We start from the raw sequence: 23,443 nt of genomic DNA on the forward strand, positions 1-23,443 counted from the left end.
CTTTCTACATACATGTATATCCTATATTATATATATTCTCCATGTGAAGTGCACACATGATACATTTGCTTACATATTTAGTCTTTTGGCTCTTTTCATACCGTTCTGGGGGTGGGGGTCTGAGCACCCTGAGTATTCCAGGTTCTTGGCGAACTGGAAAAAGATTTGGACAAAACGCACAGAAGTAGCAAGCAAAGAGAAGATTTATTGGACGTGGAAATACACTCCCACAGACAGGAGTGGATCTGAGCAAGGAACTCAAGGCCCCAATTCTCTGTCAGGGTTGTAATTTAAGACCTAAGCTGGGGTTGGGGTGGGAGGACTAAAAGGAGCTTCCTTCTTATGATTGACAGTGTTGATTGACAGGAGGATGTTACAGAACTTACTGGACTCCACTCATAACGCACACTCACAAAGTAATTATAACAATTACATACATGAGATGCAGTCCACACGTATGACGCTTTAAGTGAGCGTGGGCAGATGTCTCAAAAGGTCTTCTGCCAGGGGCCAGTGGCTCACGCCTGTAATCCTAGGCACTCAGGAGGCAGAGATCAGGAGGATTTCGGTTCCAAGCCAGCCCGGACAAATAGTTCACGAGACCCTATCTCGAAAAACCCTTCACAAAAAAAGGGCTGGTGGAGTGGCTTGAGGTGAAGGCCCTGAGTTCAAACTTCAGTACTACAAAAAAAACAAAAGGTCTTTTAAGAACAGGTTCCCCAGCCCTCAGCACATGTGCTAGCTCCGGGACTTTCCCTTCTGTCAGACATCTTTTATCGTGATATAACAGCTATTGAGTTAAGCACAAAAGGGATATCCAGGGATGTTCCCAGCTAGGGGTCCCCTGAAGGGGGCTGTCCCAGGCAGAACTTTCATGACATTTTATCTGGTCAGTCTCTACCCTCTCTTGACCAAACTGTACTTCCCTACTGTCCTGCCTCACCCTCACCTTCAGGTGAGCATAGCCCTCCACCCACTCCATCCTCCAGCTCTGAGCCCCCCTGCTGTTGGAACTGAGCTCTCTCACGAGTGTACCTTTGTTCACCTTCATTTCTGCTGGACCTGACATATTAATAAGTCAGTACTTTAAACGTGTCCACTGTCCTTTGGTCTCCGTTTTTTTCTCTTGAGAATTATTTTCTCATCCCTCACTTTTTTCTTTTAATCTTTGTTTCTTAGGCAGACTGATGTGCTGAGGAGTGGTTTTCCTTGTGTTTGTCCCACTTGGGGTTCAGTGAGCTTCTCTGACTTTTATCAACCAATCGCCTCTTCAAATGTTCTGTCACTCCCTGGTCCCTCTCCTGCATTTCTAGGTGTCAAGTTACACACTCAGACCACTTGACCTTGTCCCACAGATCTCAGTTGTTTTTTGTGGTTTGGAGTTTTTTTGAGACAGGGTCTTACTATTTAGCCCAGCCTGGTCTCAAACTTGTGATCCTCCTGCCTCAGCCTCCAGACTGCTAAGATTATAGGCATGTGTCACCATGCCTGTCGCAGAGATCTCTTTTTAAACTCACTTTTCTCCTTGTATTTCAGTTTGGATAATTCATGTTTTTCTATTCTCAGGTTCACTGATTCTTTCCTCTGAGGTAAAGCTCACCTAATTAAAGGTTGCTTCTACAAACTTTTTTTTCCTTCGGTGGGTCACATTTTCTTGTTTCCTCATGTGTCTTGTAATTCATTATTTTATGGTACTCATTGTGGATAAAGTCTTGTTGAGATAGAAGTAAATAATACTACCTGCCAAAAAGGAGGGGCTTTCTCCTTGGTCAGGACACTTGTGTGACAAGATGAACTGATTTATTTGCAGTTGATCTGGGTCTGAGTTCTGTTGGGACTTTAATGAGATTCAGTTCACCACAAACTATAAATATTTTGGAAGTGGGATCACAGCTTCTGCATCGGCAGGACCTGGGGTCACACCCAGGTCTCTGGAGGCTTTCCCACGTAGCCACTAGCCTCCTGAAACATGGAGCTTCTCTCTCTGCCTCACAGCCCAGCTGCCCACCCTGTGGGTTACTGCTTTCCATGACTCCGGACACCTCTCTGCCCTCTGTCCTGTCCCCAGTCATCAGAGAGCATGCCCTCAGCAGAAGCCTGGATCTAAGAGGGACCTCTCAGAAAATCCTCTGCCCGGCCTTGGCATATGACACCCACGTGCCATACAGACCTGTGGGAAGGCTGGGCCTGGGCCTGTGGGATTCCAGCATCTAGCCAGTTGTGACAACGAACACCGGTTGCACGTTACACGTCCAGTTTCCCCCTGTGGCATGTTCCTCCTCTCAGCTCTCTGCAGAAGTGGAAGCAACCACATGCCCTCTTCTCCCGGGAAGGTGAGGCAGAAGTCTTCTCTAAAGGTTGATTTTATGAACGAGGAGAGGCAGAGCGTAAGGCGATTCAAACCAGGGTTTCCATCTGCCAGCTACTGGGATGTCATCACACTTAATAATATCCCGCTCAACTCTTACTTAATTTTTCTACAATAAAAACAGATTTATAGCTGGGCAGCGGTGGCTCACGCCTATAATCCTAGCTACTCAGGAGGCAGAGATCAGGAGGACTAAGGTTCAAAGCCAACCTGGACAAATAGTCTATGAGACGCTATCTCAAAAAAACCCATCACAAAAAAGGGCTGGTGGAGTGACTCAAGGTGAAGGCCCTGAACTCATGCCCCAACGCCACACAAAAAAGATTATCATCTGAAATCGAATGTCCCTTCTGCTTTCTGAGGACAAGGATTCAGTCTAGACTTTACTCACTTCACATCATCACTCCTTGAATTATGATATATTCGTGCTAACTCACTGATGTGCCATGACAGACTTTTATTTATTTTACTCGCTTAAGTTTCATAGAGTTTTAATTAGAAAATTTTGAGGCAGGAGTGGGGGCGCATGCTCTAGCACTCCCTAGGTGAAGGTGGGGAGTTGAGAGTTACAGGCCGGCCTGGTCTACATAGTGAGATCCTGTATCAAAGAAGAAAGAAAAAAGAAAAATCATCTAGGGTACTTGTAGCAATTTTAAATTCCCTTATAGAAAACATGAAGCAGAGAAGAACGAGTGAAGTTGAGAAAATGCCCTCCCAGAGCTCTCTGCTGTGGAAGGTGTTCAGTACTACAACGTTGAGGACTTTTTTTTTTTTTTTTCTTTGTGGTACTGGGGATTGAACTCAGGGCCTCCTGCTTGCTAGACAGGAGATTTACCACTTGAGCCACACCCGCAGTCTTTGTGCTTTTAGTTATTTTTCAGATAAAGTCTTGTGTTTTTGCCTGGGTGGACCTTGGACCTCAGTCCTCCTGCCTCTGTCTCCCCAGTAGCAGGGACTGCAGGTGTGTGCCCACACGCCTGGCTGGGGTCAGTATTTTGATAGATCAAGCCTATATTACACTAGTTCTTTTTGCTGTGGGAGAATTCACACCGCGTGATGCTATTTGCAATGTAGCTCATACTTGGCTAGGCATCGGCAGGTGGGGAGATATGTCCACACGCCTCCCATGGAGCCAGGAGAAAAGGAAGCGCTGACGGACAAGGGCTGGGCGGGAAGTCCCGTCCGTCCACAGGGCCCAGGGGACACGCTCCATCTATGCTTCAGGTGTCTACAACCTCAGAGTTTCCTCTGGCCCACGAGAACTTCCTCTCCATGTCCGTTTCCCAATCACATGCCACAAGGAGTATGTCACATCCTAGGCTCCAAAGGCAGCCATGGGCCAGCGGTTTGTAAGGTGTGTGGACAGACATGGACATGGTGTGTCCATACCATGCATGCATGTTCCCCAAGAGCAAGAAGGAGCTGAGGGTAATGAGGACAATGGCAGGGGGGGACGGAATCCCTCTACACCCCACTCTCAAACCCATGACACCAAGGAGTTCTAGAATTCTCCATCTCACCTGGCTGGTGCCCGTGGAACCATTAAGGACAGGCATTTGTCAAGGTGGAAGGACACCATTCCCAGTGGTCTGTCAACTTGATGCTGCTGCTGAACCTATAGGTATGAAGCTCCCTGAGCCCTGCTTGAGCTCCATAAATCTGACCAACCAGCCTGGTCTTAGGTCCAGCTCTACCTTGACCACCTTCAAGTGCCGACTAAGGGTGAAAGCTGCCTCCCTACGCAGAATATCTGAGAACAACACAGTGTCCAGTAGGACTCGTGTGTGGAACCCACACTGTTTCCAGAGGGATCCATGTGTACCATTCACACTGGCTCTGGTGGGACCTGTGTGTGGAGCTCACACCATTTCCTGTAGGACCCATGTGGCATTTCATTGTCAGCCTCAGATGACAAACTTCTTGTGTGCTTCTTCCTAGTACTGCAGTCAGAGCTTCATCTCCGATAAACAGGACTGTCCCAAAGGTTTTCTTAATTTAGCTCAAGAGAAGACTTCTCCAACACCGTTTTAAGAAGGTTGACTCTGGTTTGCACACAGATGCAGCATGGAAAGGAGCACTGACCAGTGAGAGACCCGGCTTGGCCACCGCAAGCTGGGTGAGGCTACAGTTGCCCATCTTCCCTCATGAAGGCTTGGCCTCTACGTCTATGAAACCCAGATGGTACATCACCTTCCAGAGCACCCCAGGATGAAATGGGGCACACATGCCTGCAGGAAGCTAGAACAGGAGTCGGAGTAAATGATCTCTCCAGCAAACACTTCCTCAGTGCAGCCAGATCTGGGTCTCTGAGGCATGGGAGCAGAATTCCATGCAGAACACAGAAGCCACACGAGGCATTTAGATAATGGTCAGTCCAGGGATGGGGTGGCCATGCTGCCATGTGCACAGGACAGCAGGCCTAAGGCTGGGCCTCTTGAGTGACACCACCACAGAAGGTGCCTGCTGGGGTGCTGCCACCTGTGGACAGGAAGGGACACCTGCCCTGTGTGGCTCTGGTATTGGGTCAGAACTGCCAACCCTATACTCCTTGTGCCTCTTGACACATACAAAGCCAGCGGCTGGGGGCTCTTCTGAAGCCTTGGGTTTCTCCAGGGCCTTGCTTTCCAACAGGAAACGGCTTGAGAGTACTGGGGAAGCTTCTGCCACTCCACCTGTCACAACGGGAGTGCCACCCCAGCTCTTCTGTTTCACTTCCTGTGCCTGGGATGTTGGATTGGCCACTTACCTTTTGTGACCCAGTTTCCTGATCTTTGTAAGAGGCCAGTATTTAGCTCGCCGGTTGCAGTGTTAATTGAGTGGATTAAAGCTCTATGCAGAACTAACACTGTGTGTCTGCTGTGTGTCCTCTTCGCCATGTTGTAATGATTGCTTGGCAGAAACAGATTCGTGTCCAGAATCCCAGCTGCAGTGGGGCCTATGGGAGGACTGTAATCAGGCTCTGATGTGCCCCATTCTCCACACCTATGAATTCCACTGGCCCAGCATGGAGGGAGCAGGTCCAGCTACACAGACACAAAACCCAACGTAAAGTGAAAGCGCAGGCGCCTTGTTCCAACGACGGAGGGGGCAAAATTGACGTGCTGAGATGTAAACCTTTCTCCTTTCCTTCCGTGGCCTCTCGACTTATCATGGTGTTACTTAATAAGCCTCTTCTCATTTGAAGAGAAAAAAATTTTAAATCACACAAAATTACCATTCACCTTTGTACTGCTCAATGCCAACCTTAGATGCAAATGTAAGAGGTTTTGCTGATTTGAAGAATCACCACACAATAACTGGTGTCTCCCTCACTCTGTGTGTATGTGGGCCACGATGCAAAGTGACCCAGCTGTGCTGTCACTTCTGAATGTTCACGTTCTGCCAGGACTCTACCTTGAACCTGCTAATAGATGAGGTGTACCTGGAAGGCAAAGCAATGGTGGGTCCCTGCCTGTACCTGTCCTTCTGTGCATCATTGTCAGCAAGTGCTCAGCTAACAGGCAAATGACATGATTGAGATGACCCCATGGAGTTTCTCAGCCTCCACTGCTTCCCCTGTGTGAGGCTCACTGTGGTTTACAGTGGGGCACGGCCCTCGGGGCCCACTCAGCCCTACCCACAGCACCCATCTTTAGGTGCTGAGAGCCTCCTGAGCTTCCACACTTCATAGTCCACCTAAGTCTGCACTCAAGGGCACCACAAGACATGTGCAGAAGGGGCACAGGACAAGAGGGATGGGTTCTGCTTACAGTGTGTAGAGCCTTCTGTCTCCACACATTCTTTCTTCGGCCACTAATTCTTCCAGTATCTGCTGCCCTGCTCACTCTTGCCTGCCCTCCTCGGATGACAACCACGTGTACACTGAACCACTGGACACCGCAGTCACCATGGTGATGACACACAGCAGTGCAGCATGAGCGGGAGAAGCCTGAGCAGCCAAGAGCCAACGTTTCTGTCGTCTCCAGGAGGATGATGGAGACTCGCTGCTGCACAGCCATGGTGAGGACTGCTCTGCACTCAGGAGTGCCCAGCCCGGCTGATGGCAGAGCCCCAGGGCTGTGCCCTGCAGGAGTGTGAGGAACACTGCAGGAGGAGATGGGGTGTGGTCATCCAAGCTGACCCAGCAGGAATTGGAGAAGTGCAGGGGTGGCTGTGCTGAATGGAGCAGAGAAGGCAAGAAGGAGAAAGCTGTGTGCACAGTTCCTGGGCATCAGTGGAGACACCTCCTCAAGGGCTGATCTCACAGCACTGCAAACGCTGCATCAGGCTGCAGGCGGGGGGGGGGGGGGTGTGAAGACAAGAGGCCAGGCCAAAGCACTGCTCAGTAACCTTCTACTCAACTTGGCAATGGATCCTGAGCTCCAACACCCAAAGCACAAGCAGCAAAATGGAAAATAGAAAGATCAGACTTCATCAAAATTGAAGAATTTTGTGCATCAAAAGTCATTGTCAAAAGTGAAAAGAAAAACTACAGAGTGGGAGAAAATATTTACAAATGCTATATCTAATAAGGAACTTGGATCCAGAACACATAAACAACTCTTACAACTCAACCACAGAAACACAGACCACTCATTAAGGAATGGACAAAGGACTTGAACAGATCTTCCCCTAAAGCAGATGCACAAATGAACAATAGCCATGAAAAGACGGCCAATGTCACAAAGCACACAGGAAGAGTAATCACAATGAGACACCCCTTCCACATACCAGGAAAGCCATAATCCAAAAACCAGGATGTGGAGAAGGTGGGCCCCTCCTCCTTAGCTGTGGAAGATAGCCTGGCAGCTCCCCAGGAAGGTAAACACAGCGACACTATAACCCAGCAATTCCACTGCCAGGTGCACACCCACAAGAACCAGCAACAGGTTCAGATTTCATGGAAGCCATTGCAACTCTAGTCATAGCAGCAAGAGGTGAAAATCAATGTCTGTGCAGTGATGAATAACTCAACAAAAGGTGGCCCATCCACATAATGGAATATTATTCAACCATGAAAAGAAAATGAAATACTGACACATGTTACGCAAATGAACCTCGGAAAACTATGCTAAGGTCACATATTTCATGTTCTGTTTTTATGTAGTACCCAGAAGAGGCAAATCCATTAGGACTGACGGCACAGCTTTCCATGGCTTATTGGCCGCTTGGAGAGATGTCTGTTCAAATCCTTCGCCTATTTTTGAATTGGGCTGTTTTTGTTATTGTTGAGTTGTTAGGATCTTAATTTATTCTGAAAATCAAACCTTATCAAATAAATAATTTTCAAATATATTCTCCCATTCGGCAGTCTGTCCACTTTCTTGCTAGTGTGTCTTTTTTTTTTTTCCTTTGGTGGCTCTGGGGTTTGAACTCTGGGCTTCAACACTTGTTAGGCAGGTGGCTCTACTTGAGCCACTCTGCCAGCTCTAGTGTCTTCTCATGCAAAAAATTCTTAATTTGGTGAAGATCAATTCATTTACTTTTGCCACTGGTGCCTCCCGTGCTTTGTCTGTGCACTTGTCAAACCAACACCATCCAGACTTTCTGCAAGGTTTTTCTAAGCGTTCATAGACTGTTTGGCTCTTAAGTTAGGTCTTTGATCCACTGTGGGTTGATTTGTGTGCATGATGTGAGGAAGGGTCCATCTTCATTCTTTTGCATTCTTCTCCCAGGACCAGTGTTGAAAATACTGTCCTTTCTCAGTTGAGTGGCCTTGGCACTCTTGTCAAAATGGACGGGCTTCCTTTTGAGTTCTGTGTTCCTTTCTCCCAGGCTCTGTGCCTGACTCGATGTCAGTATCACGCTGCCTTAATTATCTTTAATAACTTCGTAGAAAGTGTCAAAGTTGGAAAGGGTGAGTAGTCCACACTTTTTTTTCAACTGTGCTAAAGGGATTTCAGGTTGAAATCAAAGAGCGCGAGAGAATAACTGGGAGCTATGGGAGGAAATAAAGCTCTCTGGCAAATGGTAGTTACAAATGCTACCATTATTGTGGTTTTGGTCTAGAACTCTACTTTGCATATTCTAAAGAAAAAGCATAAAGCAATTGTTAATTTTGGTTACTAGGTGAAAGGTAGAAAATTGAGATTTGTGACATCAACAGCAGAGTGGGGGGCAGCTGAGTAGAGAGACAGAGTTTTTCTGTTCTTATAGTTAGACTGGCATAAATGCATATAACCTTACGATGTTATATGGCGTGCAATCACCTTGGTAACCACAAAGAAAGTAACACAAAGATATGCAATAGGAAATTATATTCGAGCAAAACATTTCAGTGCAAAAGATTCAACATAAAACGAGGCAGTCATGGAGAAAGTGAGGGGTCAGCTCCGTGCGGGGTGAAAACAAACAGCATCACACAAGACACCTCTTCACCCATAGTCTCTTTAAACCCACAGAGATGGGCAGAAGGGATAGAAACACACAACTTCACCATCTCTACCAAAGACACAGGCAAACTGATAGTCAAGAGATAGAAAAAGATAATCCATGCAAATAGCAGGGGTGGCTGTACTAGTATCAGACAAAACAAATTTTAAATTAAAAAACCTATGGGCCAGGAACCAGTGGCTCACACCTGCAGTCCTGGCTACTTGAGAGGCTGAGATAGGGAGGATCACTGTTTGAAGGCAGCTGGGGCAAATATTTTATGAGACCCCCATCTCCAAAATAACCAGAGCAAAATGGACTGGAGGTGTGGCTCAAACTGTAGAGCACCTGCTTTGCAAGCAAGAAGCCCTGAGTTTAAACCCCAGTCCCACCAGAAAAAAAAAATCTTATAGGAACTAAAGAAGACCATTATATAAGAACAAACGTTTTAATACAGAAAAAAGATATAACAATTGTAAAATTTACACACCTAGTAACTGACCCTCAAAATCTGAAGCAAAATGTGACAGAATTAGAGAAACAGAAAGTTCCACACTCATAGCTAGAGATTTTAATGTCCCACTTTCAATTATGGATACAACACCTAGACAGGGATAAATCAGAAACAGAGGATTTCAACACAGTAAGCTGACCTTACTTACATGGTCTAACAGACACATGCAGAACATTCTACCAGCAACAACAAAACACAAGTGCACATGGGACACCCTCCAGGACAGACCACACGGAGGGCACGAAGAAAGCCCTGATAGAATGAGAAAGATATCATACATGGAACCTTCTCTGACCACAGCAGAATCAAGTTAGAAATCCATAAAAGAAGGAAAACTGAAGACTCACAAAATGGTGGGAGTTAACTACCATTCCCCTAAATCACCAATGAGTCTCAGAGGAAGTTGTAAAGGAAGGCAGAAATTCCTGGAGATGAATGAGATGAAAACACAATATGCCAAAACTTATGGGAGGTAGTGAAGTAATACCAACGGGAAACTTACGGCCATCACTGCCTAGGTTACAAAGAAGAAAGATCTCAAATTGATAGCCTAAGGTGCTCTTAGAAGCTAGAAAAAGAACAACAAACTGAACCCAAAGCCAGTGGAAGGAAAGCAACAGTAAAGGCAGGGGTCAAGTTACGGAAAACAGGGAAAAAGAGAAAAGCCAAAGGCGGTTTTGTAGAACGGGTCAACAAAACTGACAAATATTTTGCTCGACTGGCAGAGAACAAGAGAGAAGATACAAAAATGTCCAAACCCAGGCAGGATGAGGACATTGCAGCCCACCTTACGGAGACAGGAAGTACGGCTAGCGACGGCAGCAGCTGGCCTCCCGCAAATTAGCTAACGGGGAAGTAGGCCCATTCCTTAAAACACGCAGGGACCCAGCCTGGCTCAAGAGGTAGAAAAATCCCAGCTGTCCTGTAAGAAGCAAAGGCACTGAGTCTGTATTAAAAACCTCCCAGCAAAAAGACATTGGGAAAATTAACACTGCTCCTTCTCAAACTTTTCCAAAACATCAAAGCACTCATGCTGTGCCGCCAGTACTACCCCACCACCGAAGCCAGGAAAAGACATCTCGAGAAAGTTATAGACCATATCCGCACGGATCTAGAAGCAAAAACCCTCAACAAAGTAGTAGCAGATTGGGTCAGTCACTGCGACAGGTACCGGAGAAAAATGATTGGTTCTGGCTCACAGTTTCAGAGGTTTCATCCCCGGTCAGCCGCCCCCGTTGTTGCTGGCTGGAGGTGAGGCAGGGTGTCATGGTGGAGATGGTGTGATGGAGAAGGGCTGCTCGCCTCATGTTGAACTGGAAGCAAAGAGACATGAGAGAGGGGCCAGGACGAGACAGATACAGCCCACAAGGACCTGCCCTCACTGACCTATTCCTCCAACCACGTCCCACCTCCAAAAGTCTCCATCATCTCCCAATAATGCCATCAAATTATGAATCCATCGGTGGATTAATTAATTGATTGGGTCACGATCCAGTCACCTCTCAAGGATGGATCCACCAACTCGGGACCAAGCTTTGAATATGAGCCTTTTGGGGGAACAATTCATATCCAAACCATAACACAAATCGAATTTCCACAGCCTATTAAAAGGATTACTCATCATGACCAAGTAGGATTTATCCAATAATGTAAGGTGCATCAACTCAGGAAAATCAGTTAATGTAAAAGCACTACATTAATAGGATGAAGGACAAAACCCACATAACCATCTCGATGACACAGAAAAGGCATCTGACAAAATCCAACATCCTTTCATGACAAAAAAAAAAAAAAAAAACAAAAAAACTCAAAAAACAAAAACAGAAAACTAAGAACCAAGGGGGAATTCCTCACTGTGATAAAGGGTATTATGAAAACTTACAGCTAACAGTTGAGAAAGACTGAGGGCTTCTCCCTTGGATCAGGAACAAGGTATGGATACCTGCTTTTGTCACTGAAGTCCCAGGCCACAGAGGACCCTGACCTCGAGGGATCCCAACTGACCAGATCTGGCCACACGCCCCCAAAATAAAATAGAAAAAGTAGGGTTGAAGTGGGAGAGGAATGAATTCAGTAGAGCTATACTGGGAAGGACCAGGGGACCAAGTGTGCTCAGTCCTGTCTTCGGTGGGGCCAGCAAAAGCTTTGCGGTTACACAGGAAAGAAGCAGGGCAGGCACAAATGGTTAAGCAGTCTTGGTCAAAATTGGGTCTGGTTGACCATTATCCCCGGGTGGCCACTTTGTGTCAGGGATAAGAAAGTTGCTGCTGTTGAGGACAATGACTGGGGACTTAGAAGTACCATCCCAGTTGTCTGGAACAGGAGGCAAAAGCTGGTGGCTGAGTGTCTGTGGGTTCTGATGTGCCCGCAAATCTTGAAAACATCTGAGCTGCTCTTGTCTTGGTGCTTCCATGTTGGAGGGGGCAGACTCACTCCTCATGTGATGGACAGAACTAAGCAGGAGTCAGACCCAAACTTCAAGATGCCTAGCTTTTGTCCTGTGTGAGCTGTCCACCATCACCATCCATCTGCAGGCCCAAAGGCGTCAGTGTTTTAGCTTTTTTTTTTTTTTTTTTTAGCAAAAGCAGCCTCCACGTCTCTATTATAATTTCACCTCTGCTATTCAAAATTTTACTGGAAGTCCTACTCAGAGCTATAGACAAGAAAAAGAAATAAAAGCGTCCAAATCGGAAAGAAGGAGGCAAAGCTATCTCTGTTTGCAGATGTGATTTTTTATGTAGAAAGCCCAAGAACTCACAAGAAAGATAATAGAGCTGATAAATGAGTTCAGGATCACACATAGCCGGCACGGCGGCTCACACCCAGAACACAAGCTTCTGAGGAGGATAATAGCGGGAGGATTGCAGTTTGAGGCCAGGCTGAGCAAAAAGTTAGCAAGACCCTATCTCAAAGAACAAGCATGGTGTGGTGGTACACATCTGTAATCGCAGTGTTGTGGGAGGCAGAAGTAGGAGGATCTCAGCCTCAGTCCCAGGCAAAAGTGGGAGACCCTAACTGAAAAATAACTAAAGCAAAAAGGGCTGGGATGTGAATCAAGTGGTAAGTACCTGCCTAGCAAGCACAAGGAGGCCTGGAGTTCAAACCGTAGTACTGCTGAGAGACAGAGAGAGAGAGACAGAGAGACAGAGAGAGAGAGAGAGAAGCAGATCCTCAAATTTGTATGGAGTGATAAAGGACCTCCAACAGCAAAAGATACCGGGAATTGAAAATATTTCAAACAACAGGATATTTACTTGAGATGATCCCTAAGTGTCCTTGGGACATCTGGAGATGGAATTCCAGAGATGCCTGGCGTTCTGTCCTCACAGTGTGATCCTGCAGCACTACAAGGGAGTGACTGTGTCCTTGTCCTCTTTGTGGTTGAACAGTGTCTTGTCAGTGTTTCCAGATGTGACCAAAAGGCAACTCTAATTCTTAGACTTCTGTGCCAAAGTCACAGAAGCTGTGACTTCATCTTGAAGGACGCAGGCCCAGCCTGATGCCAGTTCAGTGTCTGGTACCTCATTGTGGTCGTGCTAATGGGGGCCCAGTGCATGGGGTCCAGACCTGCAGGGCCCCTGCAGGTGGACCAGTCCTTCCCTGTGTGCACGAAATGACAATTTGACATGTGGAAGTGTGTCATGGCTCCTGCCAAGGTCATTTGTTTACACGAATGAATTGCTCTGGAAAAGCAAATGGAAATGCATGCATATAAATACTGACACTTTGGGACCATGAGTGGGAGTTGGGAGAGGAAGCTTCTAGGCACTATGCTAATTGTCTCTGCCCCAACCTTGTTCTTCTCTGCCCAACGCCTCCCAGAGAACCCTAAGGAAACGCCGTACCTTTCAAAATATCTGGGCAAAGGGACTGGAAGTTTTTGTTTTTTTTTCTTTTTCAAAAATATTTTATTCTGACAGTTAAAGGTCACCTGGGGATAATGATCAACTAGACCCAATTTTGACCAAGACTGCTTAACCATCCATGTCCGTCTTCTTCCTTTCCTGTGTAACCGCAAAGCTCTCGTTAGCCCCCCTGAAGACAGGACTGAGCACGCTTGGTTCCTCTGGTCTTTCCCAATATAGCTCTACTGAATTCACCATTACTTCTTCCATTTCCTCCTGGGAACCTGTGGCCAGATCTGGTCTGTTGGGACCCTCTGATGTTAGGGTCCTCTCTGGTCTATCTTCTATCTCCTGAGTAGGTGGGATTAAAAACGTGAATCACTGTGCCACACAGTCCCTTTAGAGGACATGCCCCCAATGACTTGAAGACCACCAGACCCCACCTCTTAAAGGTTCTGCCACCTCCCAATAGTGCCACATTGAGTCTGGAACCTTGAACTCATGGACCTTTGGGGGACACTCAGCATCCACACTGAGTGCTCAAGGAGGATGGAACAGCTGGGCTCTGCCGTGGGCCGTGTGGTGCAGTAGGGTGAAGTCGGACACACTTCTCCAATGCTACAGTTGTTAAAACATTTACCTGTGATGGTAAATCCATCAGGTTCAGGTACTGGAGGCTGGATCTCCAGTGTGGTGGTGTTGAGGAAGTGGAAACTTTAAGAGGAGAGGCCCAGTGGGAGATGGTTAGGTCATTGGTGACTCTGTCCTTGGAAGGAATCCAGTGAGTTCCTGAGAACCTGAGCTGTTACGGTGGTCATAAAAGAGCATGCCTGACCACTGAATTGCTCTCTGGCTTCCTGTCTTGCTGTGTGACCTCTCCCCCGCTCCGTCACACACATGCTCCCATTATGATGTCATTACCAGATAAGACACAGTCAGAGGTGCCCTTGCTAGAACTTGCAGCACTTCTAGTGTCCAGCTAGAACGTGAATACTCAGCCTTCAAAACCAAGAGCTAAATAACCCCGTTCTTTATATAGTACCCAGCCCCAGGCATTTTGTTACAGCAATGGAAAACAGACTAATATACCTGACCGTTAAGAGAGCAAGCAATTTGTTTAACCTTCCATTCATTTTCCATCCCCTTCCTCTTTTATTTTGGTGAAGGAACACACAGGGGTGGGCACACACTGGGTGAGTGAAGTGTTTCCACATTTTCTTGCCTTGAGGTTGGAGATTCAGCCCCTGGGCTCCCTGTGTGTGTGTGTGTGTGTGTGTGTGTGTGTGTGTGTATGTCATCTCTCTGCCTAGTAGCAGATGTGAGTGCAAGGCCTTCAGGTGACTAACACTGGGGCCCTGTGGGCCAGACACAGCTCAAACACACAGCTATGGCATTTAAAAGCTGGCCTTTGGCCTCCAGCTATGTAGGCCCCTGTGCTGCAGAGACTTAGGCATGGGAGGAGCCAGCCCTGTCCGGGCTGTGCTCGACCCTCTCGCTCACTCCCGTGCCCCTTAGCCACTGCTGCACACAGGCTTCTTTTACCTCCTCCCACATCCTGGTGTCACTGTCACCTTTGTTTTAAGTAGACAGATGGTGGTCTTTGTGGTCTGTCAGCTTTGATGAACACGGCTAGAGATGGTAAGGACACAGCTCTAGATCTGTGCAAACTTCCTTCCCCATTCTTTTAAATAACTGAGTGCTCACGTGAGGCTGAGCCAGCTCCACAGCCCCTGGCCCAACCTGAGGATCATGTCCCTTTGAAGAGGGTGGTGGGTGGCTCGACACAGGTTTCTTGTAGCTGTTTCCAGAACTATCTTCAGCTCACCTCCTGTCACCAGGATGCCCACAGCTCTGGCCCATTCTGAAGGCAAGAGCCCTGTATGTGGAGCACTCTGTTATCCTAGGACCAGGGCAGCAGCACCAAGCCTCTTTGGGATGCTTGGATCCTGGGAGGCTCTGATCTACCCCTGATGGGGTGGAGTTGAGTCTTAGTTCTTGTAGGACACAGATCCCCCTACTCTTTCCCTGGCTCCTGAGTTCATTAAGTAAGTTCTGGGGTCTGCAGTCCTCCAGGAAGGGCTCAGGTGCCTCCACCCTTTCCTCTGCTTACCTGCCATGCCTCCCTCCTTGCTTCCCTAGGTGACAGACACTGCTGACTGCGGATGTGGTTGTCTGAGGACCATACAACTACTCCTGACTGGCATGGGAAGAGGGACACAGGCTTTGGGATTCAAAACGAGGTGATCACAAGATGGGGACAAGGGCAGAGGTCACTCTCAAGCAGATATTGGGTGAGTGGACAGGGAGTGTGTGTCCAACTTCACCACACAGCCCACGGCAGAGCCCAGCTGTTCCATCCTCCATGCTTACCCCATGCCCCATTCCCTTGGAGGCTTGTGGAGGACACACAAATGAGCACAGTCCCGTGTGCTTGTGAGATGAAGCCACCTCGACTTAATTTTTAGAAAGCCTGGTATTTCTGCTAACTATTTCAGCCAGCCAGTCCACACCATCTGTGTCACTGCAACCCCAAAATGAGAAATGAAAAAAATGGAAATGAAGAAAATATTTCAGCAACAAATGACTAATAATCTCCTAAATTTGCCAAAACCAACCCTCCTCCAACTTAAAGATTCAACAAACTGAGCAAAACTCAAACAGGATAATACCAAAGAAACCCTCACCAAAAAACAAGAAATCCCAAAGAAACCTACACCAAGAACAAGGTAGAAATCAAATTTTGCACCCCTCAAATCCATATGTTGCATCCCTAGTCCCCATGCGATAGCATCTGGAGATGGGGCCTTTGGGTGTCATCAGGCATAGATGAGGTCATGACAGCATCCCCACGATGACACCAGTGCCCTTATAAGAAGAGGCTCTTCCCACCATCTGTGGACACAGCAGGAAGGCAACCACTGTCTGCAAGCCGAGACCAAAGTCCTTACAACAGCCCACCCATAACTGTGTGGGCACCTTGACCTCAGATGTCCTTCCTCCAGGATGTGTGGAAATACATGGTTGTTTAAGCCACACAGTCTGTGATGTACTGTAATGGCAGCCCAGGAAGAATAAAACAACACACACTTACCAAACTATTGAAAACCAATGGCTAAGAGAAACCTTGACAGCAAGGAGAGAGAAATGACCTTTTACCCACAGGGGAAAACAAAAACCACGTCGAAGTGACAGATTTTTCATCAAAAGCCATGGCGTATTAAGAGTAAGCACTAGGAACCTAGAATTCTATATTCAGTAAAACTATCTTTAAAGATTCTAAATGACCTAAGTAAGAAGAGGCAGAGTGGATTAAAACACCTAAGCCAGCTACATTCTGTCTACCAAAAACTTACTTCAAACATATAAATATAGGTGGATTTGAAGGAAATGATTGGAAAAATACATGCCATGTAAACATTCATCAAAAGAAGGTAGGGTTGGCTATGTTAAAATCAGATAAATTAGTTTGGGGAGCAAGAAAAATAGCCAGAGACCACGACAAAGGGATAATTCAGCCAAGAAGACACAGCAATCCTAAAGTGCACACAACAAAACTGAAAATCCACGAAGCAAAACCTGGTAGAAATGAGAATAGAACTAGAATCATAACCACACATTTTAACACAACTCTCTCAACAAACAGCACAACAGCTTTAAAAGAAACCAGCAAAGATACATGAAAAGCTCAATAATACCATACATCTAACTGGCGTTTGTTGAACAGTCCCCCGATGTCAGCAGAACACACGTTCTATTCCAGAGTCTGCAGAACAATTACAAGATAGGCAGGATCCCGGGTTATAGGAAACGAGAACAAATTTGAGAGAACGAGAACAAATTTGAGAGAACTGAAGCCATATAGACCACATTCTTGAATCACAATGGAATCAAACTAAAAAATATATATATAAGGAATCCCCAACACATAGAAACGAAAAAGAACAAAAGTCTCAAATCAATAATGGAAAATTCTACCTTAAGAAACTAGACAAAGAGCAAAATGAACCCAACACACACAGAAGGAAGGAGATAAAAAGGAGGAAAAAGAGAAAAATCAATGCATAGCACTCAAGAAACTGATAAACAGAAGACACAAATGATCAATTCTAGGGATGATGGAGGAGATGATGGCTGGCCCAAGACTGTGGACATCAAAGAAGTCATGAGAGAATGCTCTGCACAGACACGCTTGGTGCCCTCTGTGAAATGGACAACATTCTAAAAAGCACCAACCACTATGCAGATGAATTAGATGATTTTGGTACCATACTTTTTTGTGGTGCTGGAGATTGAACTCAGGGCCTCATGCTTGCTAGGCAGGTGCTCTATGGTTTGAGCCACTCTGCCAGCCTTTTTTTGTGTTGGCTATTTTTGAGACTTTATGCCTAGGTCATCCTGGACTGTGATCTTCCTACTTTTGCTTTTCCCATGTAGCTTGGATGGTAAGTACCTGCCACCATACCCAGCCACTGGTTGAGGGTTGAGATGGGGTCTAGGGAACTTTTTTTCCAGAGCTTAACTGGAACTGCAGTCCTCCCAATCTCTGCCTCCCACTTAGCTAGGACTGTGAACTTTTTAAAATTTTTATTAGCATATATTCATTGTATGGGGTGGAATATGTTGTGACAATTCTGAATAGCCTTACATTGTAGGGTTGTGGGCTTGAACCACTGCACCCATTCAGTACCTTAACTATTAAAGAGATTGAAGTTGACATTTTGAAGCTCCCAAAAAGGTGATCTCCAAGCTACATTATTTCACTAGAGAATTCTTTAAAATGCTTAAGGGAGAATTAACAATTCTACATCTCCAGAAAGTTGAAGAGAACACTTCCCAAGTTATTGTATGAATCCAGGACCTGACAAAGGTAACATAGAAAATTAAAAACTGACAAGATCCCTCATTAATAGAAAGGTCAAAAACTCTGTGATGTTGACAGGTAGTATTAGAAAATTATAAAAAGAATCATACACCATGAACAAGTGGTGTTTATTTCAGGGATGTAAGACTGGTTTAGTATTTGAAAACTGATCAATATAGTCCACCATAGCAACAGGCTAAAAAGAAAAATCACAAGAGCACATCAATTGGGGCAGAAAAGCACCTGATAAATGCAACACAAATTCATGATCTTTTAAAAAATTAAGTATGCAGCCAGGCACTGGTGGCTCACACTTGTAATCCTAGTTACTCAGAAGGCAGAGATCAGGAGGATCATGGTTCAAAGCCAGGCCAGGCAAAAGGTTCATGAGACCCTATCTTGAAACAAAAAAACCAAAAAACCAAAACCTCATCACAAAAAGACAGGTGGAGTGGGTCAAGATGTAGGCCCTGAGTTCAAACCCCAGTCCCACAAAAAAAAAATGCAACTTGATAAGAGAACATGTATTAAAAACCTAGAGCTGACCTGACCCTTAATGGGGAAAGACTGACTTCTTTCATCCAAAGATCAGAAATAAGGCAAAGATATCTTCTCTCTCCACTTTCATTCAGCATAAAGCTGAAAACCTAGTCGGCACAATCAGACAAAGGAGGTGTGGGGAAAACAGTTTGGAAAAGTAAAACTATCCCCTCTGTGCAGATAGCATGATTGTCTCTGTAGAAAATCCCAAGGCATCTACAAACAAAACAAAACAAACAAACAAACAAAAAAAACCAGTTCAGCAAGATTGCAGGGTACAAAACAATGAAAATCATTTGTATTTCTATGACTAGCAATGACAAACATAAAATATAACACCCTTTCTAATCACTAAAGGACTAGTCATTAACAAACATGATGAAGTGTACATAGTTGCACATAGGACTGATGAAAGGATCAAAGCTCTAAGTAAGTGCAGAGACTGACATGGGTTGGAAGACTAAACCCAGCAAAGACCTCAAGTCTTTCAGACGGATATGCTGGTTTAATGCATATAAATGCTGGTTTTGTTTTATAGATGTACACAAGGTTATTCTAAAGTTTGTGTAGAAATGCAAAGGAATTAGGACAGTTACAACACTTTTGAAAAGGAATTAAAGGTGTGGATTTGTTACACAGCAAGCAAGACTTTATGGTGTTGGTAGAAGAAAAGACACACAATCAATGTCACACAACAGAGTGCCCAGAAGTAGACCTTCACTCTACAACTAAGTGATTTTTGACAAAGGTAAAAAATCAATCTTATATGGAGAGGATGGCCTTTGCAAAAAATGGTGTCCAGCAACTGGACAACCACAAGCAGAAAACAGAAACAAAACAACAAGGCTACACAAAAATACCATGACAAACAAAAATTAACTCAGATTGATCATAGCATAGATTTAAACAAAATGTAAAGCTATAAAACGTTTAGAAAGATGCACAGGAGAGGATCTTCAGGACATAGGGCTCGGTCAAGAGTTCTTCAAAGCACAATCAATAAGATAAAACATCAGATAAACTAAGACTTTGCCAAAGTTAAAATCATTTGCCCCATTAAACATCCTATGGGGAGTACGAAAAGATGAGGCACACATTAGAAGAACAAATTTGCCAGACATGGATATAAGGACTTGTATCAAGAGTACATGAAGAAAAAGCCAACAGTTAAAAATAAAATAAAATACCCAAATAGAAAATGGGCCCAACACATGGGGAGATATTTCCCCATAGAGAATAGGCCAATGAGCACGAGAAGGTGTTCGATACTACCCGCCGTCAGGGAGAGTGACAGAAACAAAGCATCTTACAACTGAGTGCAGACAATGGCACGTGTTGACAGGACGTGTTACCAGCCACTCTGGTGAGATCATTTGCTAGCCTCTTAAAAAGCTAAACATCCACTTACCCTACAACCCAGCAGTCACACTGCTAGACATTTATCCCAGAGAACTGGAAACATGACCACATAAAAACCTGTGTTCAGATGTTCACAGCTGATTTATTTGGACGAGGAAAAAAATAAATCAAAACCTTCCTCAGATGAACACATTGTCCTACCCCTCTGTCCTACAAGAGTGACCGCAGGGGTCCAGCTGTGAGAAATGATGAGGCCCGTCCCAACCTCACTCACTTACCCTGTGTCCTTCCTCAAACTGCACCTCCTACTCCTTTCCCCGCACCAGTGATCTCCCTCCAAATGATATTTCACCACCAGATCCACACTTGTCCACACCAGCTCTAAGCCACTTCTCCCCACAGCCCTGTTTCCTGGACTCCACTGATCCTCTCATGCTCCCTTCCAGACATGCTTGGAAACTGCTCAGACTTGGCTCATCTTGTCCAGGTCCCCCTGCATTCATGCTCTCCTCCCAGTCCAGCTTTTTCAGTGACTCTTACCTGGTTTGCCACTCACTATTGCCTCCCGTGGTCTTCTCCACCTGCTGCACTCACCTCACCCCAACCCGCTTGGGGCCTCATTCTCAGCCCTGCTCTCATCCCTCCCATTTGCTGCATTGCCTATGAACCCAACACTGAGAAAGCACTTGTGACTGCAGCCCTGCAGAGTCTAGACCCAGTGGTTCCACTGGATGGGGGTGGTAAGTGGGTGGAGTTTTGATCCATAACATCTAGGTCCAAACCCAATCTTGCCATAAACTTGCTGTGAGGTCTTGGGAAGAAATGGTTAGGCAGGAATCCTATGCACTCAACCTCCCTGCTTCTGGTCTGCTGGGACAGCTCTCCAGCTTGTTTGAGTTCTAAATAAGCCCATCTATGTAAGAAGCTTACAGAGCAACTGAGTCGGTATTGATGTGTTTCCCACGGTGATAGGCTCTGTGCTCAGCCATGAGAGGCTCACAGCACTGTGCTTGCTGATGCCCAAGTACCAATGTCAAGACCCACCGAACTGCAAAATGAGACAACTCAGCTCCCACCAGGCCTCGAGACAGCTCTCCCTCACTTCCTGGGTACATGCGTCACCCGGGAACTTCCTTCTTATTTTAACCCAAGCATTTAACTCTAGTGTATACATCATGAGTCTCAAAGGAGCCTCCTCCTACCACTGCCCCCCAACGCCTCTGCCTCCCCTAATTTTGGGTACTTCTCCCTGAGCAATGGGTTACCCCTCCCCTGTGCTCCTCTTGATGCTATGCTCAGGGCCCAGTCTCCCTGAAACTTGCCCACTGTCCCCCCTGCCATCTCCCGAAGTGTCTACAGAGACCTGGTCATCCCGTGCGTTCTGTAAATGCACCCCCTGAGACCTCCAGGTAAGAAGCAAACTCTCCCACCATCAAGCATGCTGAGCAAACCTCAGTGGCTCTCTGTAATAGAGCTACCTCTTTAGAGAGTTAAATTCCGCTTTTTATAAATTTAAGGTGTTCTCAAATTCTAACAGACTCTTTTAGTTTAGTTTAGTTAGTTGATATTTTTTGAGTAGCCCAGACCGGTCTCAATTCCTGTGCTTCAGCCTCCCAAGTGCTGGGATTACAGGTGTGTGCCATCATGCCAGGCCTAACCACCTTTACCAAGGTGATTCAATCCTTTGGACAACTCTTCAAGGTCAGGTTGGGTTTTCATGGTCATCCATGCTTCCATCCCTCTGACAGAAGGCCATTCAAGAGAAACAGGTTTGAGAAGAGCGAGCAGGACAGCAGGCTGGAGTCCCTGCAAAGGTGTCCACCCCTGGTCCTGTTGGAGCAGGTAGCCTCTTCCTCTTCCACAAACCCTGACCTGGTCCCTCCAAGCAATGATGTTTGTCACCCAAGCTGGTGGCATTGGTTTCTGTTCTGGGTGACGATGCTGCAACCATTCAGGATTCTGGCTGCTGGAGCCACCTCTTGGCTATGGGCACTGCCTGGGTACCAGGAGGCCAGCAGGGCCAGGGCTAGGGGAGTGATATACTGCGGGGCTCTGGTGACCAGGTGGCTCGGAGGGCACGGTGGATAGACTGTGGATAGAAAGGCTAGACCGAGGACAGAGGACAGACCATGGATACACGGAGGACAAACGACAACCTCTACACGGTGCCCCCAGCCTGCACCGCCTTTTATACCCACCAGCTGCTTCATAATGGGGGGCGTAGCCACCGCGCATGCCTGCTAGCCAATCAGCAGATGGTTCCCACCTTGGCCGCCTGACGTCATGCCCTGCTCCCTTGCCCCTCCACTGCCCTGCCCAGCAGCAAGTGGGTGTGGGGCGAGTCTTAATCACAGTCACCAGGCATCCCCATCGGAACTCCGCCTCCCGTTTCCATGGCGACCCTGACGGACTAAAGAGACTGCTGCGGCCAATCGCCTTCTGTTGCTATGGCTTCGGGGGTGGACCCTGGTCATCACGGAAAGGAAGACCAAGAGGAGGATGGGTGGCCGTCAGTGGCCTGGGGCCACACGCAGGAGGCCAGCCCGTGCAAGGAGGAGGAATGGGCTTCACTTCAAGGTTTCAGGGCCACACAGGCAGTAGGCTGCCATCTGAGAACAGGAAAATAACTGCTCCTAAATACACACCTACCAGAGGTCCTGCGCAGTACCCCGCGTCTGCGCTGTCACTGCAGTCATCGGCAGAGACTTTAGCCCAGCTTGCTGGTGTTACTACATCCTGTCGTCATTTTTTGTGACTGCTACATCTACAGGACAATCCATTCTGTGCTTGGACTTTGGTCGTCAATCTCCTTGCCTTTTGTTCCAAAGGTTGGCATTTCCCCAGCAATCTCTTTCCTCTGCCCTGAAGGGCAGTGTCACCAATAAGCAAAATATAAATTGTTCTAGTGTCTCTCTCCCCAGAGAGTGAGCCAGGCCTGGAAGCAGGACAGTTGTGGTCCTCCTCTTCCCACTTACAGGATTGTTGGGGAAAAGGAGCTGTCTGAGTCAGTTCTGGCCAGTAGGGTCTGAGAGAGTGTCCACTGAAGGAGGCAGGTGATGTCTGGGACAATCTTTTCAACTAAAGAAAGGCGAAATCAGTCACCACTCTTTGCCTGTCACTTGGCAAGGTGAATATGTAATGACAGGAGCTGTAGCAGCCAACATGACAGCACTAGGAAAGAGGTAAGGAAAACCCCTGAGACGTCGTGTCTGCCTGTCCTTGCTGACAGGCACTATCAAATATCCACATTTTCTCAATTCACGTCATCCTCCAACTACAAAAGAGGAAAGCATTGTACTAACCTCCACATCCTTTCAACCCTCTTCACCCTGTCAACAACCCCACAGAAAGGGGCCATCATGTGCATCTTCTATCAAAGAACCTTATCAAACTAGCCATGAGGCTCCAGGTAGAGATTTCTTTTCTCACGAACCCAGTTGACCCTACCAAGCATGAAAAAGATGTCATTTTCTGATGTCTCTCCAACCCACTTCAACCTCTCCATGTGAAGGGAAGGCATGTCACGACTTTGCCTTCATCAGTCCACTTCCTTCCCGACCTTCCAGGCAGTAGCACTGTCATTTTCCCATCACTCTCATGAGACC

The 23,443-nt window shown here is 46.6% G+C and overlaps 1 long non-coding RNA gene across 1 annotated transcript; it reads right to left on the bottom strand.

The window, feature by feature from the left end:
- Window positions 1–1,715: 1,715 nt before the first annotated feature.
- On the bottom strand, window positions 1,716–22,309 carry LOC141411027 (uncharacterized). The gene is made up of 3 exons (XR_012435897.1): window positions 22,037–22,309; window positions 10,405–10,546; window positions 1,716–2,966 (listed from the first exon to the last, which is right to left on the bottom strand). It is a non-coding gene; the product is annotated as an uncharacterized lncRNA (long non-coding RNA).
- Window positions 22,310–23,443: the final 1,134 nt, after the last annotated feature.

The sequence above is a fragment of the Castor canadensis genome, chromosome 9, assembly GCF_047511655.1.
Source record: "Castor canadensis chromosome 9, mCasCan1.hap1v2, whole genome shotgun sequence".
NCBI classification, from domain to species: Eukaryota; Metazoa; Chordata; class Mammalia; order Rodentia; family Castoridae; genus Castor; species Castor canadensis.